Source organism: Pteropus vampyrus, unplaced genomic scaffold (assembly GCF_000151845.1).
Source record: "Pteropus vampyrus isolate Shadow unplaced genomic scaffold, Pvam_2.0 Scaffold220, whole genome shotgun sequence".
Lineage (NCBI taxonomy): Eukaryota > Metazoa > Chordata > Mammalia > Chiroptera > Pteropodidae > Pteropus > Pteropus vampyrus.
Window position 1 is genome coordinate 1,168,901 of NW_011889001.1, and position 18,810 is coordinate 1,187,710.

Genomic DNA, 18,810 nt, shown 5'->3' on the forward strand with positions numbered 1-18,810 from the left:
CAGGGACCAGGACTGGGCTTTGTCTATTAAAGGCAGCCTCCCCTTTGTCTTCCAGGGTTTCCACCGGAGGCTGCTTTCCTAGAATTCCAAGCTGTTTGCCTGAATAAAGTTTCTCCTTTAACTGCACCCCAGATTGGGGATTCTTATTGGCATTGGATTGGTGACAGCAAACTTTTGTTGACAGTCTTGAATAAGATACCATAGCAAGTCGAAAGGGCAGTATAAAGTTTAAAGTATAACGGCCTCTTTCCAAAGCATGGAGGCAGCTCATGGAGTTCATTTTAGCTATTAGGAGGATTGACCTTGCATGAAATTGTTCAGGCAAAACATGTATATACATATACATACAAAGATATATTTACTTTCCTTTGCACTATAAATACACACATGGCACCTATTATATGCCTAGTGCTGTGCTGGGTGCTAGCGACACAGAATGAGGACAGCCCAGGTACCCAGGACCAATCTTCATAGGCCACCTAATCCTTGGCTGTTTTTAAGTTTCTTTTAAGTCTTTACATACCACTCATCCCCACCCCTAGGTGCTCCTTATTCATGCAGTTCAATCTCATAATTGATTAACTTATTACTTACATGCATATAGTTATTATTTATCATTTTAATTAAGAATTTGGCAAATATCCTTTTAATTGGAATTCTTAATTCTGGAGAAATTTTCATCTTACAAACGTGTTTTTGGAGAGTGCATGATTATGGACAGCTGGCCTTTGAATTCCTGTGAGAATTAGGAGGACGGCAATTTTAGGAGGCCCTTCCCAGGCTGTGTCCTCCCAGTCATTGACGAGGTTTTGAGTCAGACCATTTTACAGAGTGCTAAATGAGGAGTGGTTATAAGGGCGCAGGTCTCCGAATAATTTATTAAGTTATGCACTAGTTTTAGATGGCTTTCTGTATTTGCCTTATATTTAACAATGTAACAGTTAAAAATAAATCTCTCTTTCAACTTGTTCACTATTTCACAACGAAACGTGGCGCAGGTGCGGGCCACTGGGAGAGAGTCAGAGTGACAGGGAGTGTCCAGTCAGTGGCAAGGGCTACTCGTTGGCCCGCCGACACCGGCCTCAAAGGAACCATCCAGTCTTCTGGAGGAGGGTAAAACAATGACGATGACGAGAACGATTATAATCATACTAATAATAAATCGGAGAGACTTGCATCCTTCAAGTAGTAAGCACTAAGAATTGCATCGCCGAAGAGATGCCTTAGAGGGGACTGCACCCACAACGACCGCCGCCGCAGCTCTTGCGGCGCCCCTGGCGGCCGCCTTCCTGGCTAGGGGTGGGCGGAACTGAACTGTGTGGGCGGGGCCCTCGGGGCGGGGCCTGGCGTGCGGGCGGGGCGGGGCGCCAAGCCCGCGGCCGAGGGTGGGGACCAGGAGGAGGGGGCGGGCAGGCTGCTGGGCGGGGCACGCTCGGGCCTCAGCTCCTCACTCGCCTCACTCGCAGCCCGGTATCCCGCGCCGCCCGGAGCTCTGGCGGCCAGCGCCGCCCGCAAGCCGAGGCAGCAGCCGGAGGAGGAGCCGCGAGCGCTAAGGTAGGCGCGGGGACGGCCGCCGCGCGGCCTGGAGCCCAAGCGCCCTGGGCCCGGCCGGAGGGTGGCGGCGAGGCCGGGGGGCGGTGCGCGGAGGCCTGGGCGGGCGGGGCCGGCGCCTGGGGGCGGGGACCGGCCTGGCCGGAGGGGTCGGCGCGGTCGCGCTGCGCTGCCCGGGTTGGCAGAGCTGTGGAAGTCGGGGTTCGAGGCGTTGCGGGCGCCTCTGCACGCCCTGCTCGGTCTCGGTCCGGGGCAGCCCGGGAGGTGTGGAAACTGCCTGTCCCCAGGGCTCTCTCAGAGTAGGAAAGGCGGGGAACGGCCTGCTCCCTCCCACTTTCGGGGCGCCTAGGCCAGTTCGCCCGCGCAGCCCTCGGGAACTTGTTAACCGGAAAGCTTGGCAGAGAAACAAATGCCAACGTTTTGGAAGAACTGAGAGTCACGTCGTTAGGCGCTGAGGCTTTATTTTCCTTCCCCGCCCCCTGCCCAACCTCGGCCCGACTTGGCCAAAGAAGGATGTGTCACCAGCTCGGGGCCCTGGGCGGGATCCCTGGCCCGGCTGGGTGCGGGAGTACCTGGAACAAAGGTAAACGGAAGCCGGGCAGACCCCAGCCCAGCCCTGCGGCCGCCCTTGGGCCGCCCGGGTGGGTCTCACTGCTGCGCAGACCCCCGGCGCCTCTTCGGAGGGGCTTTCTCCTGGGGGACCTCTTGATGGAAACCAGCTGGACGGGCTTGGAGTTAATGTTGCATCTGAACTTGCGTGCTCACATTATTCCCAATCCTCCGACTCTGGTAAAGCTTAAGGAAATTTTATCCAGTTTTAGTGGTCAGCAAATGTAAGGGAGGATAAATTGCTGTTTGTAAATTATAAGGTATTTTCTTATTAGGAAATGGTCAGAAAGCACGAAATAAAAATTCTTAATACGTAAGCAAAAATGCACAATTTGTGCCGTTCAAAATGTGAGGAAGTGTTCCTCCTCAAATCATGTATGTACAAAACAGCTCCCAAACCTTTGGTGCCAGGCATTTTTCTTTGTTCTTCATTAGTCTCAGGCCTCAGTTTCTTGTAAACAGAGCACCCAGTGCTGAGACCTTAGGAATTGCCATACTAGGTCAGGGCATGTGCATCCAGCTCAGTAAGCAGCAGGCTTGTATTGTAGTAAAACAGGGGTTTCTTTTTCTGATGCCATCAGAAACGATCTTTATTTCATTTCTTTTAGTAGTATCCATGACTTTTACTGAAAACCTTTTAAAAAACCTATAGACCACTCCTAATTTATACATACAGTGTTTTCACATTATTTGATCCAAATGGTTCTTCTATCCTCTCTGGTAGAAGAACTATCTTATGAGATACTTGTGGGAAAAACTTGGATCTTTTTTAAATGTGGGAGCTCAGAAATTGAGGACAGGAGAAACAAAGTTTTTTAAAAACAAAACTTTGAAGAAATCTTGACCAGGACCAACCTGGCTGCTGGGTTCAAAAATAGCTTTATCCACTATCAACTTGAACATTAAGCAGTTAAAGATTTATTTGTATTCATTAGTATTTGCATATTTTAACATGCAGTTTAACATTCTGGAGTGTGAAAGGGCTATCTGACTTTATCCTAGTCTGAATTAATTTGGCCTTAATGTTTAGCTGAAACCAGCTGCCCTAAGAGAAAGAAAGTTTTGTTTCAGCAAGGAGGGAATAAAAGAGAAGAATAATTTTGGAGTATGAAGTACTTGAGGGAGCACCTGTTCAAACCATAACTCTCCTTTTAAACTCTTCATTACCTCTGGCAAACATAGTCTCCATGGTCATGGCCCTTGTCACCTCTCAATATTCAGCTAAAGATATATACACTTCCTCTCTGAAACTTTTCTTGACATCTGCCCTCACCCCAGCCCAAAAAAACCCTACCACCTGGAGTGGAATTGATCACCCTTTTGGGCATTACTATCCTCTAAATTAGAGGTTTTCATCTTTAGTGCTGTTGACATTTGGACCAGATAATTCTTTGTTGTAGGGGGCTATCCTGTGCATTATAGAGTTTTTGCAGCATTCTAGACCTCTACTTAATAGATACCAGTATTACCTCCCCCCAGTTGTGACAGTCAAACAGTCACACAACCCACTCAGTTGTGACAATCAAAAATGCCTTTGGGCATTGCCAGGAGTCCCCTGGGAGGATGCAGATCAACCCCTCGGGAGAACCACTGTTCTAAACTGACTGCTTCCTTAACACCAGTGACACTGCGTTGTCCTCATTTGCTTATGTGTTGATTTTATCTACTATGCTAAGCTTGAGGGCAGGAACAGTCATTTATTTGACATATCTGAGGGAAGGCCTGCTTTGCCAGAAACTATTCAGATCTGGGAATCCAGTGGTAAAAGCAATTGATGGGGTCCCTGCACTCCTGGACTTTACAGTCTAAAGAAAGTAACAGATGCATACATGTATAATGATACAATTACCTCATTACAGTTGTGATAAATTCTGGGAGAAGTACAGGATGCCCTGGGTACATAAAAGAGGGATTCTGACCTAGTTTTTGGAAGCTAGGAAAGTTTCCTTGGAAAATTAACTTAAGGTGAGGTGGACTCTGAAGGATTAATGAAGTTACCAAGTGAAGCTTGCGGGGACAATATTCCAGCAGAAGGGATAAGAACTTTCCTGGGAACTCAGAGGCCAGTGTGGTTGGAACATCGAGAGTGGAAAGGGCAGGATGATAGAAAATGAAGATGGGAAAGTCAGAAAAGGCTATCTAGAGCAGCAGTTCTAAGTCCAGCCTGCTCATAAGAATCATAAGAGAAACTTAAAACAATACTAGTGCTGGGCCATCCTCCAAGCCCATTACACCAGAATGTCTGCAATAGTCCTACTCCCTCTCCAGCTGCCATTTTCCCCACACCTTTCAAAGGGATAATCACTGTCAGTAGTTTTCAATATTTTACTATAGCAAACAGCTGGGACCAAGGAGGTAGCAGAGGAGATGGAGAAAAGTAGACGGATCCAGGAGTTATATTTAGGAAGCCTGTATCTAGACATTTCTGTGAGCATTCAAGCAAATGCATATACTTCTTTCTTCCTTTTTTACACAAATGACAGCATACTGTACACACTGTTCTGTTTCTTGTTTTGTTCTCTTGTTCTCTGAACAATGTCTTGGAAATCTTTCCATTTCAATATAGAGTTTCCTTATTCTTTTGAATGACTGTAGTATTCCATTTTGTGGATATACCACAGATTATTTAACCACTCTATTGATGGATATCTAAATTGTTTCCAATAATTTACTATAACTATACTATGCTTATGCCATTTCACTTGTGTGAATATATTTGTAAGGTAGATTCCTAGAAGTAGAATTGTTGCGTCAAATATATACATACGTATTGGAGAAAATGATTTAGAAGGAAACAAAAGTGAATGTGGGGGACAACCTAATTAAGGTTACTATGTGCTATAGAATGAATTGTGTCCCCCACAAAATTGATATTTCGAAGCCCTGACCCCCAATGCGACTATGTTTGGAGATAGTCTTTAGGAGGTAATTAAGGTTAAGTGAGGTCATTGGGTGTGACCCTAATCTGATAAAATTGGTGGCCTTATAAGAGGAGGAGGGAGGAAAGGCCATGTGAGCACACAGTGAGAAGGTGGCCATCTGTAAGCCAAGAACAACAACCTCACAAGAAATCGACCCTGTTGGACATTTATCTGGGACTTACGCAGATTTCCGGGAATTCTATAAATTTCTGTTGTTTAGGCCACCCAGGCTATAGGATTTTATTATGGCATCCTGTGCCAATGAATACACTGTGTAAAGATAGGAGAGAAAAGATGGTAGCTGGGACCAAGGAAGTTGGTAGCAGAGGAGATGGAGAGAAGTAGATGGATACAGGAGATATATTTAGGAGGCATAATTGACAGGATTTGATGATTGATATGGCACAAGTGGTGAGAGGGAAAAATGAGTGTGTAGGCTTACTCCCGGGGTTCTGGCTTACCTAACCAGGTGAATGGTGGAGTTGTTACCTGAGATAGAGAATACTAGATGGATAAAAAGTTTTAATGTAGGTTTAAATCACATTTCACTTTGGGACTGGTGAGACTTTCAAGTGGAGATGCCATATAAACATCTGATAATTCAAATCCAGAGGAGTGGGATGAACTGGGGACACAAGTTTTTAGGTGTAAATTGGAAGGTGCAAATGGAATTAACTAAGGCAGATTGCAAACCTGCAACCCACAGCTGAATATGGCTTACAGATGTGTTTTGTTTTTCCAATAACAGTGGTTTTTGTTTCTGTTTAATTTTGAGTTAGTTGCCAATAATTTAAAATCTGAAGCTTTCTCATAAAAATCCAGATTTGGGTTTTTTAAAAAATAAGAAGATGTAGCACCACTGAGCTGGCTTTTCCATATGGCAGCAATTGTTTGAAGCTAAGTCACAACTGATCCCAGCTGCTTTAGAGTTCACTAAAGAGCCCACCACTCCCTAAAATTTATGCTTGGCCTAGTTTGCTCATTTATTTCTCTGACCCTTTAGGCAATTGAGTGTGTGATCCCTGCCCTAGGAAGAAAGTATAAAATAGTGAGTCTCATCTTGGCTGCATATTGGAAACATTGGATAATTAAAAAATATGGATACTAGAGTCCACCCCAGAAATTTCTTTTTCTGTTTACTTGGTCTGAATTGTAGCCCGGAATTTTTAAAAGCTCCCCAGGTGATTCCACTGAGCAGTGGAAGCTGAGAACTATTGATAAAGATTAAGAAGAGGGCTCAGACCCAGCATTTCAAAGTTGGGTAAAGGAGAGTAACCTCAGGACAGGGGTGAGAAGTGGCCAGAGAGGTACAGTAGAATGGTGCCATTAGAAACGATGCTTACTTACAGTTAAGGTGTGCAGACTTAACCTAATGCACTTGAAGGTATTTTAAATTAGATGAGAGAGAGCAAAGTTTTATTTTACATCTATACTTCCTGTTTGTATTGCATGTTTGTATACATATATGTTGTTCGTTACTGCGTAGAGATATGTACACACACACACACACCAAAAGAACAGGTATACTTTACTTAATGGGCCATTATAAAGTTTTTCAAGAGTAATTTAAACTATAGTTGATTTTTGTGTTAGGTGCTTACTTTAGAATCTAATTCTAGTTTAAGATGTGTAATAAAAGGCAAGAAGAGAGTATTTCTAAAAGAAAAGAGTCAGCAAGTAGAAATATAGACTGAAAATGATTTGTTAAATTTAGCAAGATGAAGTCTTTGACCTCAGCAAAAACTGTTTTAGATTGGAAGAGGCAGAAACCAGATTGAGATGGGTAAAAAAGTGAGGAAATGGAAATGGCAAATGTTGGAAAATCTTTTGAGAAGTTTATCCAAAAAGGGGAGTGGTGAGGGAGGGACAGTTATCTTTTATGTCTCTACAATAGGTGCTCAGTCTGTTTGTTACCCGAATACTTCTAAATCTTTAGGGAGGTAGCTCAATGGTGCTTGATTACCCCTCTCCTCCATTTTAGAGTGGTCTTGCTTGTATTTGTTTTGAATGCTTTATACTTTTCAATAAAGAGATATTTTGCCAGGACCCTCGAGACTCAGATGTTGGAAATTAGGCCCTTAGCTTCTTTCTTATCTGGAAAGCCATAGAGCTCCTAAAGGCCAGCAATGATCTGGGCTCCAGTGACCCTGACATCATCCTCCCTTGAACTAATGAACAAAGACCAGATTGTTGACATGTTGAAAATGGAATACTTGGCAATGTCAGGGAATATGTATCTAGCTGTCAGATTTCCAGGAGTATTTTTTGCAGCTGTATTTTTTCCAAATAACTTGATATTATTGCTTGGTTCTCCAGTTGCATGCATGTAAAATTTCTTACACTTTGAAACTTTTTTCATTGATGGTAATTATAGAGTATGGATATGATTGGAGTAGGACCTCGTTGAGCTCAGAGAGAAGGAAAGGAGAGCATTAAACAAATTTTGGTTTCCAAAAGGTTGCGAGAATGTTGTTACCCTGAAGACCTTGGATTAGACTGTCTACAGTGGGATGTCATGCAGATGACCACTACCAATATGTCTCTTATCCATTTCTTTCTTCTTGGCAACCTTAACTTGGCACAAGAGGGCTAAAAAGCTAGTTTTGCGGGTTCATGTTTCTAAGAGTTGTGATCTACCAGCAGAACAAAAACAATAGGGTTTTTTTTCAAAGGATTATTAGTGAAGGATTATGGAGTTTATAGTTGAAGACATAAGCCCCATTGCTATACTCTTTTTGCATCTTCTTGTGAAGGATTAGCCTTCATAGCTGCCGTTACTTCATCAGTTAAGTGGATGATAGTTAACTTCTATACAATGGATGACTTTATGACATGAATAGCAGACCTTGGTCTATGAAGGTTTGTACTGAGAGTCTATGATAAAAATATATTTTGTTTAGAAATTTGTATGTGCTTGGGCAATTGTAGGAATTGCACCATCACAAATATAGTTAGGTACTATGCCTGGATGGTGGTAGATGGAGGGAAAAGTTCATTGCCAAGGTGGTCCAGAGTACCTTTGGTTTGTAGAGGAGACCGGAGTGGGCAAAGGAGAATCAGTTCTTGGATGTAAGGCCTCGATCTGTCAAGTGTGAGCTGTGTGATTTATTTATTTTATTGACTTAAAATTCACGTGACAAAACTAACCATTTTAAAGTGTACAATTCAGTGATTCTCAGTACATTCATAATATTGTGCAACCATCACCACTATCAAAATCCAGAACATTTTTATCACCCTAAAAGGAAATCCTAAGCAGTCACTCCTCATTCCTCTCTCTCCCCATTCCCTGAAAACCACCAATCTACTGTCTGTCTCTATGGATTTGCCTATTCTGGATATTTCATATAAATGGAATCATACAATATGTGACTTCTTGTGTCTGACTTCATTCATTTAGCATAATATTTCCAAGGTTCATTCATGTAAGTGAATGTGTTCCTTTATTTGATGTACATTCCTTTTTTTGAATAATAATTTCATTGTATAGATGGACCACATTTGTTTGTCCATTCATCAGTTGGCGGACATTGGGTTATTTACACCTTTTCACAATTGTAAATAGTGCTCCTAAGAGCAAGTGTATATAAGTTTTTACTTGAATACTTGTTTAATTTCTTTTGTGTATATAACTAAGAGCAGAATTGCTGGGTCATATGGTAATTTTATGTTTAACTTTTTGAGGCACCACCAAACTTTTCCATGGTAGCTGTACCATTTTACATTTCTACTAGCAATATTCAAAAATTCCAGTTTCTCCACATCCTTGTCAGCACTTATTTCTTTTGTTTTGTTTTTTTTTTTTTTTTTTGGTTCTAGCCATCCTAGTGGTTGTGAAATGATACTGCATCGTGATTTTGATTTGAATTTCCCTAATGACTAAGGACGTTGTGCATCTTTTCACACGCTTGTTTGGCCATTTGTATGTCTTCTTTGGAGAAATGTCTTTTCAAGTCCTTAACCTATTTTTCTTTTTTTAATTTTTATTTTTCAATTACAGTTGACATATTTTATATTAGGTTCAGATATAATTTTCTCATTTTTAATTGGGCTGTTTGTCTTATTGTTGTCAAGTATACGTAAGAGTTCTTTATATATTCTAGATAAGGGACCTTTGTCAGATATATGATTTGCAAATATTTTTTCCCATACTGTAGATGCTTCTTTACTTTTTGATACTAATTTATGTTTTTTTGTTGTTGCTTATATTTTCGATACCATCTGAGAATCCATTGCCAAATTCAAGGTCATGTCAGTTTACTGCTCTTCTAAGAGTTTATGGTTTAGTTCTTACATTTAGGTCTTTGATCCATTTTGAGTTAACTTTTGTATGTGGGTTACAAGTTCAGCTCCATTCTTTTGCATGTGGCTATCCAGTTGTCCCAGCACCATTTGTTAGAAAGAAATGTGTGTTTTTATGCAAGTCTCAGACTCTTCTCTTTTGTGAAATGAAAGCGATTAAAATACTTACCTCACAAAGTTGTTATGAGATTAGAGATGTATGTGTGATTACTTTGAAAAGTATAAATCACTAAACAAATTCTAGTGATAATTATTGGTTTGCCACAGATGGCTTTCATTTGTACAAGGCCCGTGTAAGTTAGCATCCTTCAGCAACCACCAAAAGTCTTCTAGTTCATGTGAGTTATGACATAGCTAGAGGGCTGAGTTCCCTGTTGTACCCCTGGGTACAAAGTCACAGGGCCCCAGATGCAAGAGGTGGTTGGATTGTATCCATCCAAAATAGAAAATATATTTTCTTATAGGGCATGTGTTTGTCAAATTCTTTTGCTGTTCCTCTCAAATATGGGGGTATCTGTTCTAGGTGTATAAAGCATGGATTTTAAAACTAAAGAGTTTTCAGGCATAGTAGAATAAAGGCAGCTCTTTTCATTGGAGCAAGAATCATCACATTTCACTGTATCAGCTTTTAAGCATCTAGAACTAAGACTGTTTCCTGATTCAGTGGCTAAGTGACTATATTTAGTTCAATTAGCAAATATTTATTAAGTTATCACTTAATATGTGGCAGGCACTATACTAGACCAAACTCTCTTGACCCTGCATCCTCCTTAAATCTGTTCCTCCCTACAGTTGTCTAATTCCTTGAGTCCAGTTCCTTTCCACCAGTATCTCTTGAGTCCACACGAATCAGACTTTTACTCCCCACTGAAGACCTCCACATTGCTAAATTCATTGAGTCAGTTCTCAGTCTTTCTTTTACTTGACCTTTCAGCATTTATACAGTTGATTATTCCTCTTTCTTTGAAATGCTTTCTTTGGTTAGCTTTCTTTAGTACATTCTCTGGATTTCCTTCTACCTTACTGGAGGTTCTTTCTTAGTCTTGTTACTAGTTCCTCATCATCTCCCTGACCTCCAAAATTGGAGTGCTGCTTACTCCTCAGATCTCTGTTTTTCCTTATCAACCCTATTTCCTTGGTGTTTCACACAGTTTCGTGACTTTACCATTTAAACAACAACACCTATACACTGACAACTACCAAATTTTATATCTAAGTTAGACCTCTCCTCCTGAATCTCATAGTCTGATATCAAGGTGCCTACTTGACATCTCCATTTGGATATCTAACAGACATATCAAAACTGAACTGATTTTCCTCTCCAAAACCTACTCTTTCCACAGCCTGTCTTATCTTAGTAAATAATAGCTCCACTTTTCCTGCAGTCCAAACCAAAAACCTTGTAGTTATCATTCACTCTCTTCTTTCTCTTTCATCCCACATTCAGTCTATCAGCAAACGCTGTTGGCTCTACCTTCAGAATGTATCTAGAATTGGTCACATCCCACTGTCTCTACCCACTTATATCCAGATTCTGGAAAAACAAACAAACAAAAAACATACAGAGAACAGACTGGTGGTTGCTAGAAGCAGGAGTGGGAGGTGTGCAAAACGGATGAAGGTGGTCAAAAGGTACAAACTTCCAATTATAAATGATGCCCAAACCACCATTATATCTCACCTGAATTATTACCATAGCCTCTCTCTGCTGTTGTCCTTGCTCTCCTAGAGCCTGTTCTCAACAAAGCAGCTCGAGGGACCCTGTTAAAATTAAGCTCTCAATTCAGAAGCTTTATACTGACCTACAAGGTGTTCCATAGTCTAAGACCCCTTTTACCTCTGACCTCATCTTCTACTACTCTCCTCTGTGTTTACTTTGCCCCAGTCACAAAGGGTGTCTTGTTCTTTCTCGAACAAACCAGCTATGTTCCTGCCTCAGGACCTTTGCTTTCCTGTAATACCTAAGCTCCCTCCCGCACCTCCCTCAGATCTTTGCTAAAGTTCACTTTTCCCAGTACTCCCTATCTCCCTTCCCTTTCAAACTCTGCTTCCCAGAGCTCTTGGGACTCTGGGTGTTCCTCCCACCCCAACTCCTAAGACTGAGTGAGCCACCTTAGACTATGAGGACCATGGTAGCGGTTCAGTGAGCCAGAAAGCCTAGGTCTCAGCATTTTGTGGAGCTGCTGCTCCAGCCTTCAACTTCTTTTGCATAAGAAAGAAATTAAGTTTGGTTTAAGTACTCTTGTTTTCCGTTTTCCTGTCGTATATGGCATAAAAAAATACTTGTTTCATTTCTTTATAGGAGTTGTGTTATAATTATTATAAAAATGACACGTTTCCTTCAATCTGTTGGAGTCTTCTCCCTGACTTTTTTTTTAAACTAACTTTTTAATGAATGTCTTTCATGCTCTGAAAATAGAAACATAGAATCTGACATTTTCTTATAGTTTTATATAAAATTTAGGTCTTGAATTAATCTGGAATTTATTTTTTCAGTATTATAAGGGAAGAATCTTGTTCAGTTGGCTATCTATTTGGAAAATTTTTATAAGTGGCATGTCGAATCATCAATTAAATTCTCATATGCATAGGTTGGTTTTAGGACTCTAGTCCCATTGATCTTTGTTTCTGTGCCATTAATATACTTTTAATTACTATAACTTTATAATACATTATGATTCTTGGCAAGATCTTCTTTCTTTGTTTTTTAAAAAAATAAATATTAAATGGCTATAACACAGTATTTATAAAACATAGGTAAGGTATAATGCACAGCATACAATGAACATTTGTTACCCATTGCTCAGTTTCAGGGGAAAATATTGTTATTTTCTTTGTCTTTGCCTGTCCTCTCTCAAAGTTTCCTTAATTCTTGAAATTTTTGAGTTAGTGTATAAACTGATCAACTTCAAGTCAGTTCATATCATTGAAGGTAATTATAGTTTCTGTATTAATAACTGCTTTTTGGAAATTAATAATCATTTAAATGTTTTTTCCATTTAAAAACAATAATTTGAGTGATGTTATGTGAACAGTGGTTAGAAGATATTGATTAAATGTGATCAAGACCTCCACTCATCATTTTAGCATTTGCTTTGGTGATTTTTGACCATTACACTGTTTTTATTTTTTTATTGAAATAAAGTTGACATATTAGTTTCATGTGTACAGAGTAATAATCCAATATATATATTATGATGAAATGATTACTACAGTAGTTTAGTTAATATCTATCACCACAGAGTTACAATTTTTTTTTTATGATGAGAGCTTTTAAAATCTATTCTCATGGCAACTTTCAAATATAATTAAGTATTATTAGCTATAGTCATCATGCTGTACATTACATCTCCAGGACTTATTTTATAATTGGAAGTTTGTACCTTTTGACTACCTTCACCCATTTTGCACACCTCCAGCCCCCTGCCTCTGGCAACCACCAGGCTGTATCTATGAGTTCTTTCTTTCCACCCCCCCCCATTTCCACATATAAGCGAGACCTTACAGTGTTTTTCTTTCTCTGACTTATTTCACTTAGCATGATGCCCTCAAGGTCCATCCCACATTGTTGCAAATGGTAGGATTTCTATTCATGGCTGAATAATATCCCATTGTATGTGTATATATATCTGATTTTCTTTATCTGTTCATCTGTTGATAGACAATAGGTTGTTTCCATGTTACTATGTTTCCAATAGTAAATAGTGCTGCAGTGATGATAAGGATGCAGATATCTTTTCAAGTTAGTGTTTTCATTTCCTTTGTATAAATACCCAGAAGCAAAATTGCCTTATTATATGATCTATTTTTAACTTTTTGAGGAACCTACATACTATTTTCCATAGCGGCCAAACCAGTAGTGCACAAGGGTTCCCTTTTCTCCACATCCTCATCAGCACTTATCTCATTTTTTGATGGTAGCCATCCAAATGAGTGTGGGTGATATTTCATTGTGGTTTTGATTTGAATTTCCCTGATAATTAGTGTTATTGAGTACCTTTTCATGTACCTATTAGTCATCTGTATATTTTCATTGGAAAAATGTCTGTTAAGATCCTCTGCCCATTTTTAATCAGATGATTTGTTTTTTTGCTATTGATTTGTTAGTGTTCTTTGTATATTTTGAATACTAACCCCTTATCAGATATATGATTTGCAAGTACTTCCTCCCATTGAAAATGCCTTTTCATTTTGTTGATTATTTATTTATTTATTTTGGCTGTACAAAGCTTTTTAGTTTGATATAGTCCCACTTGTTTATTTTTTCTTTTTGTTGTCTTTGCAGGAAATTCGATGTCAAATCCAAAAAAATCATTGCCAAGACCAGTGTCAAGGAGCTCACTAGCTACGTTTTCTTCTAGGGGTTTTATGGTTTCAGGTTTTACATTCAAGTCTTTAATCTGTTTCGAGTTAATTTGTGTTTATGGTGTCAGATAGTGGTCCAGTTTCATTTTTTTTGCATGCTTCTGTCTTAATATTCCCAACACCGTTTAATGAAGAGACTTTCTTTTCCCCATTGAATGTTCTTGGTTTGTTTGTCATAAATTAATTGACCATATATGCATGGATTTCTTTCTGGGCTCTATTCATTTGATTTGTGTGGCTGGTTTTATTCCAATACCATACTGCATTGTAGATTGAAATCAGTGTGATGCCTCCAGCTTTGTTCTTCTAAAGATTACTTTGGCTAGTCACATTGTTTTGGGGTTCCATACAAATTTTAGGATTGTTTATTCTAATTCTGTGAAAAATGCCCTTGGAATTTTGATAGGGATTGCATTGAGTCTGTAGATTGCTTTGGGTAGTATGGACACTTTAACAATACTAATTCCTCCAATCCGTGAGCACAGAATATCTTCCCATTTATTCTTCAGGTTCTTTCTTCAGTGATATATCATTTTCAGTGTACAGGTCTTTTACTTCTTTGGTTAAATTTCTTCCTACGTATTTTTTTGATGCAATTGTGAATGGGATTGTTTTCTTCATTTCTTTCTGATAGTTTGTTATTAGTATATAGAAATGCAGCTGATTTTTGTATATTGATTTTATATCCTACAACTGAACTGAATTTTTTTGTTCTGACGGGTTTCGGTGCAGTCTTTATTGTTTTCTATATATAATATGTCACCCACAAATAAAGATAGTTTTACTTGTTCCTTTTCAATTTGCATGCCTTTTATTTCTTTTTCTTGCCTAATTGCTCTGGTTAGGACTTCCAATACTCTGTTGAATAAAAGTTGCTAGAGTAGGCATTTTTGTCCTGTTCCTGATCTTAAAGAAGAAGCTTTCAGCTTTTCACCATTGAGTATGATATTAGCTGTGGGCTTGTCATATATGGCCATTATTATGTTGAGGTACATTCCCTCTATGCCCACTTTGTTTAGAGTTTTTATCATGAATGGATGTTGAATTTTGTCAAATGCTTTTTCTGCATCTATTGTGATGATCATATCATTTTATCCCTCACTTTGTTAATGTGGTGCATCACATTAATTGATTTGTGGACATTGAACCATCTTTGCATTTCTGGAATAAATTCCACTTGATCATAGCATCATATGCCTTTTACTGTATAGTTGAATTTGGTTAATATTTTGTTAAGGACTTTGTCATCTGTGTTCATCAGGGATATTGGCCTGTAATTTTTTTTTTCTTGTAGTGTCCTTGTCTGGTTTTGGTATCAGGGTAATGCAGGCCTTGTAAAATGAATTTAGAAGTGGAAGTGTTTCCTCCTCTCTTTTGGAAGAGTTTGAGGAGCATTACACTGTTTTTAATTGTCCTTAGTAGTAAGTATAGTTTATTTTGTCCTCTTTATGGATTTTTAGTTAAAAATTGAATGTTTGTGAAGCACATGTCAAAATATCAGTTAATGAAGAGCATGAAAAATGATAATTTTGCAAAACGATTTCAAGATGCTCTTTATGAAATTCATAAGTTGCATTCATATGATCAAAATCTTTATGAAGCATCGAGATGTCTATAATACTTTAAAAGCTACATGATTAAAGAAAGTTGAGTAAGGGCTATAAAGGAATTCTCTTTATACTGCCTTTGCAGTTCTTCTGGAAATCTATAATGACTTCAAAATAAAAAGGTGATTTTTCAAAAAAATCGTTGTAAATATAGAAACTTTAGGCAGGTGCACCTTATGTTTAAAGTTACACATATATTCGTACATGCACATAACTGACATTTGTTGCTTCCTGTTTTCAACTCTAGAGGAATAATTTGATTGGTTCACCAAATACAAATAGCAAGGTAATGTTACTCTCTTGAATTTCATGACATATAGACGGGGCCTACTCAGATTAAGACACTTTCATTCCTGAAATGGATTGTCAATTGAAAGATTCCACATGGTATTAAGTAAGAATGGTTTGTTCTAAAAAGAATTTATTTTCGACTTACTATACAGCTGGTGTTGTAGACAGCTGGATGTTTATTACATTACAATTGATCATACTCTGTTTTAGGTATTTAAAATTCTGAAAAGGAAAGATTGAAACACTTGAAAATATGCAGAAGAAAAAATAAGGGTTATTCTACTCAATTTGGGTTTTCATTTATTGGTAATAAAGATCTACAATATTGTTTGCCAAGAACTTCTCCCAAAGAACAGTATGAAATCATTTATCCTACCTTGAAACTCCAAATTACCAAAATATAAGCAGTTGATTTTTATAAGCTCAAACTGTGAGAATTCCATTTATCAAGGTTATGAAAGCAATTTGTTTATTTTGGATGCTATAACCTAAATTTCAGCCTGCATTTCAATATACATTTGGTGCTAAGTCCATCTTCTAATGTAATACGGTTGGTTGTAAATCCATCTGTTCATTTTCTAACATCTTAGACATTTTCTTTACATGATAAAACAGTTCATCTACTGTAAGTAGAAGTCAAAATTTGTTTTTAAATATTATCAGTTTAATTAAAGACTTTGCCACATTAACTTTATATTAAATCTTTACTAATATGGTGACCTAAAATAAAATATTTTTAATTAAAATTGCTTTATCGTGTATCATACAAAAAATTTTTTAATGATTTTAAATATTCCTAAGGAGTTTTGCATTATTACTTTTAAAAAGGTTTTTTAGAAAAGATTGGGAAACACTGATCTACATTGTAGACTGAAAGATTCTAGCCGGCTAAAAAATCATGGTAAGTGTCCATTACATATGATGAAGGTGTTTTGGGTGCAGATGAAATGGAAAGAGGGAAGGGGGTGAAAGAAAAACAGAACATTAATGAAGATGTATGTTTGCATGTCTTAGAAATTTATTGGTTTTAAAGAATAAACATCCCCTTAAAAATATAAAAGCAAAAAGGTTGTTTATAATAAAAATATGCAGAGAGCACATCAGGTCACTCTAATCTTATTAAGTGCAGCTAGCCATCATGGAAACTGAACATGCTCCTCCCTCCCCTTCTGTATTATGTGCGCTCTGTTTTCTTAACACCAGCTTCTGCTGCCCTGTTGCTTGTCAAAGGCAGTGGCCTCAACCGTGAAATCTGTAGGATCTTTAAGATCTAGAGCTCTCAGCTAATTGACAATGTTTCAGTGCTTCAATTTCAGACACCCAGGAGAGAAAATATGATTGACCTATCTTGCTTGAGTTAGTGTCTCAACCATATTTGACCAGTACACAAGAGAGAAGACTTTTTGAAATTAAATTAATTGGTGCAGTGAGTTATGAAAAAAAATAGATGAGTAAAAGTATAAAATATGTACAGCCTGCCCCCCCCAACCAAAGATGGTAATAGGGTAATAGGAAAGAAAGATTGGGTCAGTTTACAACATGAACTATTCTGTAGTCCTAGGCAGCTTCATTTCTCTGATAATCTTTACAGATGATTCCCACCTATCAAGAATGAGGATTTTAGGAGGTGAAATGAAGTAAATGACAAACTTTAGGACTATAACCAAAATTTTTCATAAGATCTGTACTATAATACCTGTTAAGGTGCGTAGAGAGATACCTTGGGCCAAAGTCTGTTTCCCTTTAACATCCAGCTACAACGATGATAAGTCTTTATACAAACCAGACTGGGGATCTCCATTAAGTTACTTTCAGCTCACATAGCTTGGTTACCACTGACTTTCAAATGTCCTAGTTCTCCAACTCTCACATAGTAGGGTTCGGTTTGTCTTGAGCCCTTTATGCATAGCACAGATAAGTAGTAGCAGGGGCATTCATAAGGAGGAACACCACTAGGGGTAGGTGTACTGAGTGACTACTACTAGTAGAAGCTATGAATGGTCTCCGTTTATCAGTATGGTTGTGTCGATTTTCCTAAAGGACCAAGGCCTAGCTGACAAAATGTTCTGAGATGCTTTGGTAACTAAATGCCTATGCAGGAGTGCATTCTCCAGGGATTTGGACATGGGTAAGCTAAATTTGGAGATCAAGGTGGTGCAGGGTTGCCCTTACTGGTGAGCTAGAGGTTTGTTTGATGAGTAGACTTTTATAAAAGAACTTGCCTAGATGTAGTATAAGCCTATAAGCCTCTTGTTGTTAGTCTTTCTCAGTGTGTGTGTTCGGAGGGAGTGCTGGGTCATGTAGCTCTAGTGGATTATCTTCTGTACTTTGCCTCTCAGTACTAGGGCATTTGCGATAGGAGCCAGAGGAGCTGATCTTAGGTTCAAAGTATATGCTAAACCTTTTCATCAGGTAAAATACTGATTAAGCTGAGCTGTTATGAGAAATGTCTAAAAGTGCTAGTTCATCAGAGAGGGAGTTAGTCATTCCCTCCTTAAACTAGTTTTTAAAAATGATTTTTTTCCTAGTCTAGATCCTAGCCAATATTGGCAAATTATCTCCCTCCCTTCTTCCTTCCCTTTATTAAATGTTTCCTCTATGCTAGGCATTGTTTGGATGTTGAGATACAGTGGTGAACAAGGCAGACACAGTCCTTGCCTTCATAGAGTGTACATTCTATTGCAGGGATAAATGTAGTAAATGGGTAAGCAGTAAATCAATTTCAAGTACTGATAAGTGCTTTGCGGACATTAAACTGGAGAATGGGGTAGAGAGTAATGAGATAGGGCTTCCTCAAGGGAGAGGAGGAGGCGGCTGTTGGAGGAACCAAAAAAAGGCCAGGGGCAAGCAGCACAAGATCAGGGAGGTGGGAGGCAAATTCTGGAGCTTTATTAGGTAGAGAAATTTAGATTTTGCTCAAAATTGGGTGGGAGCATCTGAAACCGGAGATCATTATTCGATCATAAATTCGCTGATCTATATTATACTGTTTGGAGAATGACTGGAGTTTGTAGAGGCAACGGTGGAACCAGAGAGACCAGTTAGAAGGCAGTGACAGATAGTGTGGGATAGAGGATGATAATTTTGGCCAGGATTCTAATAGTGGAGATAATGAAAAGTAAAAATTGAAATTTTGGAAATAAGATTAATGTACCTTACTGAGT

At 38.7% G+C, this 18,810-nt stretch overlaps 1 protein-coding gene across 5 annotated transcripts in view; it reads left to right on the forward strand.

The window, feature by feature from the left end:
- Positions 1–1,400: 1,400 nt before the first annotated feature.
- PPP2R3A (protein phosphatase 2 regulatory subunit B''alpha) overlaps positions 1,401–18,810 on the forward strand; it is a 159,657-nt gene continuing 142,247 nt past the window's right edge. For 4 of the 5 annotated variants that reach the window (XM_023538371.1, XM_023538369.1, XM_011373193.2 and 1 more), the window contains exon 1: positions 1,401–1,554. The gene's annotated coding sequence lies outside the window, so the exon portion shown is untranslated. Of the gene's footprint in view, positions 1,555–1,765; positions 2,135–18,810 lie in introns of those variants that run through there. The other variant, XM_011373194.2, reaches the window with a different exon arrangement.